Raw genomic sequence first — 16,814 nt, 5'->3', positions numbered from 1 at the left:
AACGCCCCCATTATTACTGCTGCTAGGGTTGTTTTACTCACTTTTTTTCCAGCACAACTATTTCCTGCCAAAGAACAGTAAAATGATCGTTAGTAGCCAATCAGGTTGGTCTTTATATGAACCACACAGAGAGCATGTTACATGCTCTCTGGAAAGTACAAACATGAATTTTATAATAGAGAGCAGATGGGGAATGAGGGTGGTTTAGAGTGAACAAAATACAATCTCGATGCATAACACTATTTATAAAGCTTCTATAAATGCACAAGTGGTTTGCAAACTATTTTTCCCCATTACCTTGTAAGAATTTGATGGCAATGTTTGCAAAGCAAGTTTTTTTTTCTAGGCAATGAACATGTACTAACATATCTGCCCCTTCTAATATGCTGCCAGTGTCAAATTTCTTATTTTTTTTCCTTGATTGGAACAGCTCTGTAAAAATAAAGAACATTAGAGAAAAAAAATCTGACATAAAAATTCAGGCTTTAAGTCTCAAACCTTTCTTGGAAGAAATTACTGGTTCAGATAGGGTTGCAGAGAGAAGCAAATTCCTGTCAAATTATTGTCAGTAATACTGAGATTGTTTTTGGCCATATGCTGTGTAAAATGTCCATCCAAAATGCTTATCAAAGGAAATGCAGTGAAACATGGCCTCTCAAAAGTGAGAAAGCAAAACAGGTGCTTAACCTTTTATCTGGGATCATCAGGACTAGACACATGCCATTGTTCGGAATCTTCCGGATTTTGGAATCATTTTGATTTCCATCCCTTTAAGCCTGCCCGAGTCCCACTGCCATCTCCACCCCCCCACACCCCTCCTGAGTTGTGTTGCCATCTCCAACCCCCCACTCCCCTCTAGAGTTGCGCTGCACTCTTCTTCTTCCCTGAGTCATGCTGCTGTCTCTCCCCCCCTCACCTACTCAAGTTGTGCTGCTGTCTCTCTCTCTCCACCTTGCCCGCTCAAGTTGCGCTGCTGTCTCTCTCCCCCTCGCCCAACCGAGTCATGATACCATCTCTCCCCCCCACCCACCTCCATTATCTACTTGATTTCTTCAAGAAACATACCTTCAGTGTTCAAGTTAAAATATTTTGTGGAACAACTCTCCTAATTGGAAAAACAGGTTGTTATTTTGTTCTTTCATTTAACTTAATTATATACCAATTTAAAATATTAAATCTTTCCCTGGCAAAGTAAATACCTTAAATGAAAATATTTGCAGCAATTTCAATTTTGAGCTTATTGATTTTGTAGACACTATAAAAATAAAATCATATTTGGCAAAAAAAATTAGAAGCTTTTGATATGATTGAACTTTATCAGCCATGGCAAAAACTATGCTGGCAGACAATAAGATTTATTCATAACTAAGGCCAGATTTTCTTAAATTTGAGGAATAGAAAAGATTGACACGTTAAAAAAAAAGGTAACCATGCATTTTGTTCTCCATTTAATATTTCTTTTACCTTATTTCAACTCCAAACATACACACATCTAAAATTTGTATTTGCAAAACAGAAGACACCTGCACATATTAGGTATAAACTATGCAGTTCAGTACAAGGATAGAGGACTGATAAACATTAAATCAGGAGCCATTAAATAAATGATCGATTAAAAACTGAATGAAACGATGTATATATCAGCCCAAAATGTCCTTAGGATAACTGAAACACTGTTATAAACAGCACTTAACCATTAGAGCTGTGGATGGCACAGCCATTTGTGCCGATGCCTCACAGCACTAGGTTCAATCCTGACATTGGCTGTTGTCTGTGTGGAGTTTGCATGTTTTCCCAGTGGCTGCTTGGGTTTCCTCCCATATCCCAAAAATGGCATGTTAATTGGCTGTTGTAAATACAATGTAGGTGAGTGATAGAATTTGGTGGGGAGTTGATAAGAATGTGGTGAGAACGAAACAAATGGGATTAACGTAGGTAACAGACAACAGACTCGCCAAGGCAAATAGCGCCTTTGGAAGACTACACAAAAGAGTCTGGAAAAACAACCAACTGAAAAACCTCACAAAGATAAGCGTATACAGAGCCATTGTCATACCCACACTCCTGTTCGGCTCCGAATCAAGGGTGCTCTACCGGCACCACCTACGGCTCCTAGAACGCTTCCACCAGCGTTGTCTCCGCTCCATCCTCAACATCCATTGGAGCGCTTTCATCCCTAACGTCGAAGTACTCGAGATGGCAGAGGTCGACAGCATCGAGTCCACGCTGCTGAAGATCCAGCTGCGCTGGATGGGTCACGTCTCCAGAATGGAGGACCATCGCCTTCCCAAGATCGTGTTATATGGCGAGCTCTCCACTGGCCACCGTGACAGAGGTGCACCAAAGAAAAGGTACAAGGACTGCCTAAAGAAATCTCTTGGTGCCTGCCACATTGACCACCGCCAGTGGGCTGATAACGCCTCAAACCGTGCATCTTGGCGCCTCACAGTTTGGCGGGCAGCAACCTCCTTTGAAGAAGACCGCAGAGCCCACCTCACTGACAAAAGGCAAAGGAGGAGAAACCCAACACCCAACCCCAACCAACCAATTTTCCCCTGCATCCGCTGCAACCGTGTCTGCCTGTCCCGCATCGGACTTGTCAGCCACAAACGAGCCTGCAGCTGACGTGGACTTTTTACCCCCTCCATAAATCTTCGTCCGCGAAGCCAAGCCAAAGAAAATGGGTAGTCAACTGTTTTCATGAATTTGATCGGCTAAAAGGCCTGTTTCTTTACTGTATTGTTCTTTGACTCCCTTGCAGCGTATGGAGAATGTAAAGGATGTGGAAAAAAGTGATGTCATGGCAAAACTGTATGAATTAGAGATAAATTAATACAACAGAATATACATAAATAAAAAAAATCCATAAATATCAAAGACAGTAAGTGAAAAGAATCAAACAACTTAGCTCCAAACCACCTGGGCATAGAAATATTCAAAGGCATTTATGCTATTAAACATGGACATTGAGCAATTATATTTCAATTGCTAACAAATAACCTGGAAAGAGAAAGGAACTGGAGATGATATGGAATTTATGACTCATTTCTAAATAATAAAGTTCAACAAAACAATGACTATTAGTTCCAATAAGGGAAATGAACCAAAGCAAATAAGAAAAACAAAATTGTATTATTATTTTTGCAATAAATATAATAAATAGTTTAAAATAACATTTAAGAAAAGGAAAAAAATATTGGTCTAAGACTAAAGTAGCTGACTGGAAGGAAGCTAATATTTGAGACCATGGGAATAAAAGTAACTTGCTGTATTTAAAAAAAAATAAGACATCTGCTTAGACTGTGCACTGCTGTGTCAGGAATTTGAAATGATTTTATTTTCCTTCCACTGGTACTCACACAACAAATAATTAACCATGACTCAGTATGGAGAAGCTCCATGCCAGGATTAGGGTTGGGGCAATGATGCAGCCACTCAGTGAACTCGATGGTGTATCCCACAGGGCATGGTAAGTTTAGGCAGTTGCTGGGCATTGGGAACACTTGTTCCATGGACTCACGAACTAGGGTCTTTCTCATCATCTCTTGTGCATGTGATGCAAGTAGAAGTCTACCTCTCTCTCTTGGCAGCACAATTCTCACCAACCTAGATACTTTACTGTAACAGACCCAACAGTGGTCGCTGGCCACTGAGCTTAAAACATCAAGGTTTGAAGACAGTAGCTTACTAGCCAAAGAGCCCCACATCTCAGCATTGTGTAGCTAAATTTATACTTTACATTATAAATGATACAAAACATTTTAATTGGTACCATTTTTAATTTCAGAGTTTTAAAAATAGTAATATTGTAAGATGGTTATAATGTGAATGTTTACACTATAACGCTGCCTTAAAACACTGAATTTCACGGCTTGTTCATGACAATAAAATTCTGATTCTGATTAATTAACTGGAGGAAAATGCTGTAAATCTTAGACTGTACATTAGATTACATTTAACAGAGTCACACTGGTAAACTTTTTTGGGACTTTGAAAAACGATGGTATGACGTTGCAGGAATCACCCATCCCCAGGCATCTTGATTGCTATTTTATAGTTTTAGCCTGTCCATCTAGGAAGGTAAATCAATTAGAAAACCAATTGTGGTTTTTTTCAAATAGCATCCTACATTAAATCTTCTTGTCAAATATAAATTGAAAAGAATGAAATCATCATTTTAAAGTATTATTTGTAAAGAGATAGACAGAAACATGCATGAGGGAGTACAAGCAGGCATGATGTTCTGACTAGTGAAGCAGGCTACAAAAGCTTCCATGGACTACTTTTGCTTCTTTTCCTTATGTTCTCCAAGAGTAGCCAAATCTTGTTTGGTTATACAAGAAAGTCTGCAAATCCTGTTTTTTTTTGTGTGGATTAAGAGCCAAGGCTTAAAATGTTAGTTATTCTTTACTTCATATGGATGCAGTGTGGCCTACTGAATTTCTCCAGCATGTTGTGTATTGTACTTGTTAAGTTGTAATTATGATGCTGTAAATAAACATAATAGGCAAAATGTAATTTCATAAAATGGCACATTTTTTAGGAAACGATTAAATCAAAATTGAATATCTAAAGGGCTAGTATCGCGGAAATAGAAAGGGAGGACGTTGCAGATGAGAGTGTCCACTGTGTCGCTGTGGGTGGAAAGTCAGAAATAGGAAGGGAGCTATCACTGTTCTGGGAGTTGTCTATAGGCTCCCAAATAGTCCTCAGGATACTGAGGAGCAGATAAGCAGGCAGATTTTGGAATGGTGTGGGAAATATAGGGTTGCGGTTTCAACTTCCCTAATATTGACTGGCAACTACTGACTGCAAGAGGGATAGATGTGGCTGAATTTGTCAGGTGTGTTCAAGAAGGATTCCTAACTCAGAATATGGACCAGCTGACTAGAGGAGAGGCCACACTGGATCTGGTTCTGGGGAATGAACCTGGTCAGATGGCGGAACTCTCGGTGGGGGAGCATTTTGGTGAGAGTGACCACAACTCCCTTAGCTTCAGCATAGATACAGAAAAGGATATAAACAGTCAAACTTGGAAAGTGCTTAATTGGGGAAGGGCTAATTATAAAGGGATGAGGCAGGAACTAGTGAGAATAAAATGGAAACAGATGTTTAAGGGTGAAAGCACAGAAGTAATGTGGAGAAAGTTTAGGGACCACTTGAGCAGGGTTCAAGATAGGTTAGTCCCAGTGGGACAAGTAAAAGATGGTAGGAAAAGGGAAACGTGGCTGATGAAACAGGTCAAGCAACATGTCAAGAGGAAGAAGGAAGCATTATTAGATAGAGGAAGCAGGAAACAGGAAGGGCTCATGAGAAGTATATGGCAGCCAGGAAGGAGCTTAACAAAGGACTTAGGAGAGCTTAAAAGGGGCATGAGAAGGCCTTGGCATGTAGAATTAAGGAGAACCCCAAGGCCTTCTAATGCATATGAGAAGAACAGAATGAAGGTGGGGCTGCTAAAGGATAAGGGAGGCAAGTTGCCTGGAGATGGAGGAGGTTGGAGAGGTCTTAAATGAATACTTTGCTACAGTATTCATGAGAAAAGAACTTTGATTGCATTGAGGTCAAAATTGAACAGGCCTGTGTGCTGGACAATGTGGAGATAAAGAAAGTGGAAGTGTTGCATTCTCTTAAAAACAACAAGATTGATGTTCCCCAGGGCCGGATGCGATATACCCCAGGCTGCTGTGGGAAGTGAGAGAAGAAATAGCTGGGGCAGTAGCTATGATCTTGGAATCTTCTTTGGCCGCAGGGGGAGGTGCCTGGAGGGTTGGAGAATGGCAAATGTAGTCCCCTTGTTTAAAAAAGTTAACAGGGAGAATCCTGGGAATTATAGACTGGTGAGTCTTACGTTACTGGTGTGCAAACTATTGCACAAGATTCTTAAGGAAAGGATCTACGAGCATTTAGAGAAGTACAGTCAACTCAAAATTAGACAACATGGCTTGTGAAGGGAAGGTCGTGCCTCACACATCTAATTGAGTTTTTTGAGGAGGTAACAAAAGAAATTGATGAAGGCAGTAGATGTGGTCTACATGGATTTTAGCAAGGCTTTTGAACGGGTCCCCCATGAGAGATTCTTCCAGAAAGTTATGAGTCGTGAGATCAATGGAAAATGAGCTGTGTGGATAAAAAAAATGGACTTTTAGGAAGAAAGTAGAGAGTAGTCGTGGAACTAAAGTATTCTGCCTGGAGATTGGTGATTAGTGGAGCACCACAAGGATCTGTTCTGGGACTCCTGCTCTTTTTGGTTTTTATAAATGACTTGGATGAAGAGGTGGAAGGATGGGTCAGTATGTTTGCAGATGACACAAAGTTTAGAGGCTTTGTGGATGAAGCTGAAGGATGTTGAAAGTTACAAGATGATATAGACAGGATGCAGAGTTGGGCAGAAAAGTGGCAGATGGATTTCAATCCATATAAGTGTGAGGTGATGCATTTTGGAAAGACTAACCAGAAGGCTGAGTTCAGAGTTAATGGTCAGGGTTACTTAAGAGTGTGGATGGAGAGACGGACTGGACCTTAGGATGCAAATCCATTCATCCCTCAAGGTCTCCACACAGGTTGATAGGATAGTTAAGAAGGCCAATGGGATGCTGGGCTTCATTAATAGAGGTCTGAAATCAGGAGTTGAGAAATCATGTTACAACTCTACAAATCTTCGATAAGACCACACTTAGAGGATTGTATTCAGTTCTGGTCACCTCATTATAGGAAGGATGTGAAAGCTATGAAGTGTGCAGAGGAGATTTACTAGGATGTTGCCTGGATTGGGAAACAAGTCTTATGAGGCAAGGTTAGCAGAGCTGGGACATTTCTCTCCGGAACGTCGAAGAATGAGAGGAGTCTTGATAGAGGTTTACAAGATTATGCGAGGCATAGATAGGGTTGACAGCCAGTACCTGTTTCCCAGGGCAGGATCAGCAAACACCAGAGGACATATGTACAAAGTGAAGGGAGGGAAGTTTAGGGGAAACATCAGGGTAAATCGTTTACACAGAGTTGTGGATGCTGGGAATGCCCTTTCGGGGATGGTGGTAGAGGCTGAAACATTGGGGGCATTTAAGAAACTCCGAGACAAACACATGGATGAAAGAAAAATAGAGGGTAGGGAGGGTTTAGTATCCTTTTTTAGGAGGAGATATATGGGTCGGCACAACATTGAAGGCTTATACTGCTATTGATCGATGCTCCATGTAAAGAGTACAAATCAGAATATGATCAAAGGGAAGATTTGTTAAATTATCCTGATGCGTAAAAAGGATATTTTTTTCATATTCCAATCCCAAAAATACAGATTAATTAATATTATAAAAGACTATATTTTCATATTTTCTGTTTTATGAAGGTAACACATTTCAAAATTTGGTGCATATACTTTTTCTCTATCAAGTACCAAACCTGTTTTCATGCACAATTTAACTGAAATACCAAGGAATAAAATACACTGGATCTATTAGATCACATGAACACTTGGCCAGAGGGGCACAGCCTACATAATGACTGCTTTTCTGGTGCTGTCAATCATTGGTAGCTTTCCAATTATGTTGTGTTTTAATAGTCAAGTTAAAAGTGCCCAAATAACCCTCGACTTGTGAATTTCTACTTCTACAGGGATTACTGGCATTTAGCACCAATACGACTTGTAGGAGGTATTCAAAATATTGCACGGTTCATGTCTATAAATCAACATTTTCAGTGAATTCACCAACGCTACTGGAATTTCATCCGCAACAAAAAGTTTATTTAAGATGTTCAAAAAGGTTTCTGGACCTCAGTTTTGAGTGCTCAGTTGCTAGGACAAAAAATAAAGAAACTATAATCATTTCTAAAAAATGAATTCCCTCGAGATTGCTACACATTGTGTTGTCCTGATTGAAACTGCACTTTGGTAAGTACAAATTCAAACTTTTGGCCAACAGAAGGCAAACAAATGGTACAAAAGACACACACAGAATTTTAGAACTAATTTATCCTTCTCTCCCTTATTTCTTTAGTGTTACAAACCCACAGCACCGATTACTCAGCTATAAAATCCCTCAGGGATAGCGGAAATGTGGAGGGCCAGATGATTAATGACTCAGCTATGGAGGCAGTGAGTGCTGCTGTAGAATGTTACCAGATTAAGGTCTGAGATTGGAACATCTGCGATCCTGAGGTTTAGCTGACATTGTGCAAGACATAAACAGATGAAACTAAAAATAAGTTAACTTATAATATGAAGATTGTCTCTGTTTACCAAATGAAGCACCAAAGTGATTAAAATTGGGTAAATTCATTCAGAAAAGGTCAAATTCTTTGTGAATAGTTGAAGCAAATGCCAAAAAAAAAACACAAACTGTTTGGAAAATATTTAGCATCTGGATAAATATATCACCATGAAATTGCATCCGTTTCTAGGTCGTATATAAGACAAAGACATTTTTCACACTAAAAATCCAATAGCAGTTTGCAATATGGTGACTGGTCATTTGAAACAAATAGAAAAAAACTGAAAATTGATCAAGCTAAAAAAAATGGAAAACTGAAAGGATAAATCAAAATAACATCATGTTTATAAGTGAAAGAAACTAAACAGACTTATTCATTATTGCACAACACAGAATACATTTTATTGAGCCTCAAGGTACTAAAATTTCCATTTGAATAACACATATAAGCAGATTATCCATGAAGTCAAATGAAGCTTTTCTACTCCTGTGGTTTTTTCATTTAATTTCATCATTTAGACGAATGTTTTGGAGGTTTGGGAATCATGTTGTTTTAGGGCATTTTGACCCTTGGGAGTCTGTTAGGAATTTTACTCACAGATATGCCAGCCAAAAACCTAAAACACATTTATTCAGACTGGAAAGGGGGAAAAAAGTTAAACAACCTCATGACTCCATTATGAACTTCACATTTCTCCTGAGACTTGACTTCTGACACAAGGAGTGGGCCAAATAAGAACCAGAGTGTGGGCCCCCAACACGAGCCTGGTTTTAATTAGTCCACGCAAAGGAGCTCTTCGACAAAAACTCATCAAGTTGAATAGTTCATACACATAACCTTGCATGGGCCCAAGCAAAGCTAACACTGTATGGCAGTGTCTTTGAAATAAATGTTTCTGTTATACCAGGAGCAGAAAGTCATTTATATAGAGCATTAACCCTTTGACATTCAGTATAACAAAAGGTTATTCATGGATGCTACAGTGACCTAATGTGGCACCAAATAGTTGCTGCTGCTATTGTAAACCTTTTCTATGAGTTAATCAGGACATTCCAGAATGCCAATCACATTGGGAAGCAGGTAATAATTTAAATTACACCAATCCAAAAGAATTGGCTTCAACTTAGCACAGTGCCTTTACTGCGCCAGCAATCAGGACCAGAGTTTGAATCCCTTGCTGTCTGTAAGAAGTTTGTGCATTTTCCCCGTGAATGCGTGGGCTTTCTCTCGGGCATCTGGTTTCCTCCCACCATTCAAAAGGTACTGGTGGGGGGGAGGGGGTTAGATTGATTGGGTGTAAATTGGGCGGCATGGACTCATGGGTCGAAATAACCTATTATCATGCTGTATGTCTATATTTAAAATTTAAAAAAATTAAAATTAAAAAAATAAATTTAATCTTGGTTCAACTTTATTTCAGAAAAATGTTGGCAAACAGTATTTTACTATTGTGAAGTGGTGAGTTGCATAAATTGCTCTGAAACTGGCTTGAAAAAGTTGCAAAAATAACTTTGACCAACTTTCCAAGAGATGGAGACATTATTTTTAAATTAGGTTTCCAACTTCATTAAGATGAGGATTGACACATGAAATGAGGAATTTGGAATGTGAGGATCCAAAACTGCTTCTTACCACTCAATACAAGAAAGAAAGATTAAAACTTCCATAACATCTTTCATTTCCTCAGGTAATTACAAATCCAAAACAAGAAATTCTGAGCTACCATACTCTATATTATTTTGGATTGTAATCCAAAAATCAGTGAATGCGTACCAAGGTTCCATAACCAATAAAAACATTAATAATTAGAAAAGCAAATCAAGCAAAAAAACCATCTGTTGGAGGAACTCAGCAGATTGAGCAGCAGTGAGAGAAAAAGAATTGTCGATATTTCAGGCCAGAACCCTTCTGATAAAAGGCCAATGAAGGATTCTGGCCCGAAGCTCAGCAATTCTTTTACTCCCACTCATTCTCCCAACCCACTGAGATCCTTCAGCAGATTGCCTTTTGCTCTAATTCCAACATCTGCAGTCTCTTATGACTCAACCAATCAACCAGGCTTTCACAACACCAATCTGTGGCCTCCAAATGTATATGGCTCGACCTGCCATACCATCAATTACAGTTGCTTCATCAATGCAAGATTAAGATCCTGGAATTTCTCTTACAAGACTAACATGGAAGCACGAATAACAAAACATAGACCACAGTGTTTCAAGAAACAGCACACCTAAAAATTCCAAAGAATAAATAGGAATGAATTACAAATCCATATCCCAAAGATGAATATTTTCAATGTGATAAATTTTGAAAGGCCTGAGACATTGTACATAATTTGGACAAAACTTCCGAGTGTTATGAGAACTAAGATCTTTCACAGCAAACTCTAGTTAGTTTCAAAGTAGATGTATAATTTTTACATGCAGACCTGCTGGTTACAGAACTTTACTATATCCTTGTTGATAAGAAATCGATAAAAGAAATGCAGAATTTGGCAATTTTTTTCCAAAACCCTCCTGAATTGGACAATGAATCTTTTGGTTGGGAAATGGTACCAGTCACTTCATTAAACAAGATATTGGTTTTAGAGGAAATGTAGATGATGTAGAATGGCACCAGGGCTCAAGGAGGTTGAACTTTGGGAATGGTTTGAACAAATCTGGTATATGTTCTTTGAGGTTAAAAAAAATGTAGGATTACCCAATGCAAATCTTTCAAATGATCTAGTGATTTATCAGTGAGAGAAATAAGTGTTTGGAGAAATCAGAAGGGTGCATGTTTAAAATTTAGAAGCAAATACAGTTCTATCTCCCAAAACAAGACCAGTTCTTGTATTTTAGAACATAGAAAACCTACAGCCCACAAAGCTGTGCCAAATATGTCCCAACCCTAGAAATTACTCGGCTTACCCATAGTCCTCTAGTTTTCTAAGTTCCATGTACAAAAAATGTGTCTGATGATTCTGTGTGTTTCATTTTCCAGTCTGCCCCAATAATGTTCAATCAGCTGTATCTATGTAATTGTTTACTTCAGTTTCTGGTATTTTGCACCACCATAAAACTTTCTTAGAATTATTTCAAATTTCAGATTTATAGTCAGAGAACATACATGACATTACAGAGCACCCTGAGATTCGTTATCTGTGGACGAGGCAGAAAAAAAATGTAGACAGTGTATACATGTAAGCAAATATAGAACTGTAAACAGATAATGAATGTAAACAAACTGACTGTGCAATAAAGAGAGAATAAAATAAAATAAAATAAAAATAAAATGCACAAGTAAGAGTCCTTAAAAGAGTCCTTGCTTGAGTTTGTTGTTGAGGAATCTGATGGTGGAGGAGTAGCAGTTGTTCCTGAACCTGGTGGTGTGAGTCATGTGGCATCTATACTTTTCTGATGGCAGCAGTGAGAACAGAGTGTGTGCTGGGTGGTATGGATCCTTGATTATTGCTGCTGCTCTCTGACAGCAGAGTTCCATGTATTCCCTAGGCCATAGTGCTCTGCGATTAGTAAGGGATTTCTTAAGGTGGTATGCGGGTGGAAAGAAAAAGGTTGAAAACCACTGATTTAATCGTACTAATTGACTTGTGATGTACGCGGTTTCATAACTCCAAAGGAAATTGGCCAATGACAGATTTTTCTCGAGCAAAATATTTCAGGAACAATTGGGTCTTGATTCTCAACCTTCCCTTCCAACTCACATATCACCTAAGCAATCCCTTACTAATCACAGAGCACCCATGGCCCAGCACCTCCTCTCCGTCTGCAACAAAAGCAACATCTCTGTAGCCAACCATTTCAATTCTGAGTCACACTTTCAAAGTCACATGTCTGTCCATGGCCTTTCACACTCCCCCACCCTGACCACCCGCAGATTGGAGGAAGAACACCTCATTTCTCATCTGGGCACTCTCCAATCCCAGGGCATGAACTTTTCTCCACCCTCCTCACTATAACTAGTTATTCCAGTTCCCACTTCTTTTCTCTTCACCTAGCCTAGACTTCTCCCCCACTTTCTGCAGTCCTCCCCCTCGACCTATCATCTCCCACCCTCACTACCCCTCTCACCCCTTCTGTTTGGACATCTCTCATGCTCCTCCACATCTTGATGAAGGGCTCAAGCCTGAAACGTTGGTGATGTTTGACCTGCTGAGTTTCTCTAGCACTGTGTGTTTTTTTTTCACCTATGGCATAGGGATTACTTAAAATGGATAGAATGTGAATGGATAGAAAATGGTTGAGAACCACTGTTGTAGATGTTCTTGATAGTGGAGGTGGTTTTGCCTGTGACATTTTGAGCTGGCATTAGATGAATTCCAGATCATTCAGAAGGCAGAGGGTGTGATTGACAAGAGTTACAGGGACACTTATCACATCTAGGAGGAAGGGGAAGGGTAGATGGGTGACAGTCAGAAGAGGGAAATGGAGCAGGCAGACAGTGCAGGGCATCCCTGTGGACATTCCCCTGAATAACAAGTATACAATTTTGGATACTGTTGAGGGGGATAACCTACCAGGCACAAGCCACGGTGATCAGGTCTCTGGCATGGAGTCTGGTCCTATGGATAAGAAGGGAAGGGAGAAGAGGTAATAGGGGATTCCTTAGTTAGGGGGACAGATAAGAAGTTCTATGGAAAAGATCGAGTATCCCGGGTGGGATGTTGCCTCCATGCTGCCAGGGTCCGAGACATCTCAAATCAAGTTCGCGGCATTTTCAGGAGAATCCTGTTGGAGCTCCTGTTGGAGCTCTGCGCAGAACAGCGGCTTGTCATTACAAACACCCTTTTTCAGCAGAGGGACAGCCTTAAGACTACCTGGATGCATCCCCGATCCAAACACTGGCACCTCCTGGACTACATCCTGGTGCGAGAAAGTGACAAACGACATGTGCTCCACACCAGGGTCATGCCCAGCGCGGAATGCCACACTGACCACCGGCTGGTTCGCTGCAAGCTCAACCTTCACTTCAAGCCAAAGCCCAGGAACAGTAAAGCCCCCAGAAAGAGGTTCAATGTTGGAAACCTGCAGTCAGACGAAGCGAGAGGAAACTTCCAGGCAAACCTCAAAGCAAAGCTCGACGATGCAATCCGTCTCATGGACCCGTCCCCTGAAACCCTCTGGGATCAGTTGAAGACTACCATACTGCAATCCACTGAAGAGGTACTGGGCTTCTCCTCGAGGAAAAACAAGGACTGGTTCGACGAAAACAGCCAGGAAATCCAGGAGCTGCTGGCAAAGAAGCGAGCTGGCCACCAGGCTCACCTTACAAAGCCATCCTGTCCAGAGAAGAAACAAGCCTTCCGTCGCGCATGCAGCCATCTTCAGCGCAAACTCCAGGAGATGCAAAATGAGTGATGGACTAGCCTCGCCAAACGAACCCAGCTCAGCGCGGACATTGGCAACTTCAGGGGTTTCTACGAGGCTCTAAAGGCTGTGTACGGCCCCTCACCCCAAGTCCAAAGCCCGCTGCGCAGCTCAGACGGCAAAGTCCTCCTCAGCGACAAGATCTCCATCCTCAACCGATGGTCAGAACACTTCCAATCTCTTTTCAGTGCCAACCGCTCAGTCCAAGATTCCGCCCTGCTCCAGCTCCCTCAACAGCCCCTAAGGCTAGAGCTGGATGAGGTCCTCACCCAGGATGAGACATTTAAGGCAATCGAACAACTGAAAAGCGGCAAAGCAGCAGGTATGGATGGAATCCCCCCAGAGGTCTGGAAGGCTGGCGGCAAAACTCTGCATGCCAAACTGCATGAGTTTTTCAAGCTTTGTTGGGACCAAGGAAAACTGCCTCAGGACCTTCGTGATGCCACCATCATCACCCTGTACAAAAACAAAGGCGAGAAATCAGACTGCTCAAACTACAGGGGAATCACGCTGCTCTCCATTGCAGGCAAAATCTTCGCTAGGATCCTCCTAAATAGAATAATACCTAGTGCCGCCGAGAATATTCTCCCAGAATCACAGTGCGGCTGTCGCACAAACAGAGGAACTACTGACATGGTCTTTGCCCTCAGACAACTCCAAGAAAAGTGCAGAGAACAAAACAAAGGACTCTACATCACCTTTGTTGACCTCACCAAAGCCTTCGACACCGTGAGCAGGAAAGGGTTTTGGCAAATACTAGAGCGCATCGGATGTCCCCCAAAGTTCCTCAACATGATTATCCAACTGCACGAAAACCAACAAGGTCGGGTCAGATACAGCAATGAGCTCTCTGAACCCTTCTCCATTAACAATGGCGTGAAGCAAGGCTGTGTTCTCGCACCAACCCTCTTTTCAATCTTCTTCACCATGATGCTGAACCAAGACATGAAAGACCTCAACAATGAAGACGCTGTTTACATCCGGTACCGCACGGACGGCAGTCTCTTCAATCTGAGGCGCCTGCAAGCTCACACCAAGACACAAGAGAAACTTGTCCGTGAACTACTCTTTGCAGACGATGCTGCTTTAGTTGCTCATTCAGAGCCAGCTCTTCAGCGCTTGACGTCCTATTTTACAGAAACTGCCAAAATGTTTGGCCTGGAAGTCAGCCTGAAGAAAACTGAGGTCCTCCATCAGCCAGCTCCCCACCATGACTACCAGCCCCCCCACATCTCCATCGGGCACACAAAACTCAAAACGGTCAACCAGTTTACCTATGTCGGCTGCACCATTTCATCAGATGTAAGGATCGACAATGAGATAGACAACAGACTCGCCAAGGCAAATAGCGCCTTTGGAAGACTACACAAAAGAGTCTGGAAAAACAACCAACTGAAAAACCTCACAAAGATAAGCGTATACAGAGCCGTTGTCATACCCACACTCCTGTTCGGCTCCGAATCATGGGTCCTCTACCGGCATCACCTACGGCTCCTAGAACGCTTCCACCAGCGTTGTCTCCGCTCCATCCTCAACATTCATTGGAGCGCTTTCATCCCTAACGTCGAAGTACTCGAGATGGCAGAGGTCGACAGCATCGAGTCCACGCTGCTGAAGATCCAGCTGCGCTGGGTGGGTCACGTCTCCAGAATGGAGGACCATCACCTTCCCAAGATCGTGTTATATGGCGAGCTCTCCACTGGCCACCGTGACAGAGGTGCACCAAAGAAAAGGTACAAGGACTGCCTAAAGAAATCTCTTGGTGACTGCCACATTGACCACCGCCAGTGGGCTGATATCGCCTCAAACCGTGCATCTTGGCGCCTCACAGTTTGGCGGGCAGCAACCTCCTTTGAAGAAGACTGCAGAGCCCACCTCACTGACAAAAGGCAAAGGAGGAAAAACCCAACACCCAACCCCAACCAACCAATTTTCCCCTGCAACCGCTGCAACCGTGTCTGCCTGTCCCGCATCGGACTTGTCAGCCACAAACGAGCCTGCAGCTGACGTGGACATTTACCCCCTCCTTAAATCTTCGTCCGCGAAGCCAAGCCAAAGATGCTGCCAGGGTCCGAGACATCTCAAATCAAGTTCACGGCATTTTCAGGAGAATCCAGATATCGTGGTCCAGGTAGGGACCAATGATGTAGGTAGGAAGGTTGAGGAGGTCCTGCAGCAAGTAGAGTTCATGGAGTTAGGTGCAAGGTTGAAGGACAGCACCTCCAGGGTTGTGATCTCAGGATTGCTAACTGTGCCATGTACTAGTGAGGTTAGAAATAGGAAGATAATGCAGCTTAACATGAAACTGAAGACATGGTGCAAGAGGGAGGGCATCAGTTTCTGGATCATTGAGCTCTCATCCAGGGAAGGTAGGACATGTTCCAATGGGACGGTTTGCATCTAAACTGGAAGGGAACTAATATCCTTGCGGGCAGATTTGTTGGTGCTGCTCCGGTGGTTTTAATCTAGATCTGCGGGGGATAGGAACCAGAGCACCAGGCCAGATAGAGGAGTGGAGGAGGGAAAAGATTAACTTAAAATTGCACGCACCATTAGAAGTCACAGGTTGAATGTGGTTGAAATGTTCTCAGGTGATCTATTTCAATGCAAGGAGTATTGTAGGAAAGGCAGACAAGCTCAGAGCATGGATTGGCACATGGAATTATGACATTGTGGTTCAGTGAAACTTGGTTGCCAGGAGGGGCAGGACTGGCAGCTCAATGTTCCAGGCTTCCATTGCTTTAGACGCAATAGAGTAAGGGGAATGAAAGGGGGAGGAGTGGCATTGCTCGTTAGGGAAAATACCACAGCTGTGCTCAGGCAGGACAGACCAAAGGGGTCATCTACTAAGTCAATATGGGTGGAGCTGAGTAGCGGAAAAGGTATACCCACACTCATGGGGGTTGTATTAGAGCCCACCCAATAGTCAGTGAGAATTGGAGGGGCAAATCTATAGAGAGATAGCAGACAGCTGCAGGAAACATAAAGTTGAGATAGTAGGAGATTTTAATTTTCCATCTTTTGACTGAGACTCCCATACTGTAAAAGGGTTGGATGGCTTCAAGTTTGTCAAATGTGTTCAGGAAAGTTTCTAAGTCCATATATATGTAGAGGTACCAACTAGAGAGAGTGTAATACTGGATCTCATATTAGGGAATGAGATGGAACATGTGACAGACGTATGTGTAGGGGAACATTTTGGGTCCAGTAATCATAATTCCATTAGTTTCAAGTTAA

At 42.0% G+C, this 16,814-nt stretch overlaps 1 protein-coding gene and 1 long non-coding RNA gene across 8 annotated transcripts in view; one reads left to right on the top strand and one right to left on the bottom strand.

Moving 5' to 3' along the window:
* The window catches only part of scfd2 (sec1 family domain containing 2), a 307,801-nt gene that overhangs the window by 208,083 nt on the left and 82,904 nt on the right, over positions 1-16,814 (bottom strand). The window lies entirely within an intron of this gene.
* Positions 1-16,814, top strand: part of LOC138757416 (uncharacterized) — a 119,221-nt gene that overhangs the window by 32,912 nt on the left and 69,495 nt on the right. For 3 of the 6 annotated variants that reach the window (XR_011353580.1, XR_011353581.1, XR_011353582.1), the window contains exon 1: positions 8,024-8,095. The exons of 2 other annotated variants lie outside the window; for them this stretch is intronic. This is a non-coding gene — a long non-coding RNA (uncharacterized lncRNA). One more of the 6 variants, XR_011353585.1, reaches the window with a different exon arrangement.

Source organism: Narcine bancroftii, chromosome 3 (genome assembly GCF_036971445.1).
Source record: "Narcine bancroftii isolate sNarBan1 chromosome 3, sNarBan1.hap1, whole genome shotgun sequence".
NCBI classification, from domain to species: Eukaryota; Metazoa; Chordata; class Chondrichthyes; order Torpediniformes; family Narcinidae; genus Narcine; species Narcine bancroftii.
This window is presented reverse-complemented; position numbering and strand designations above follow the sequence as displayed.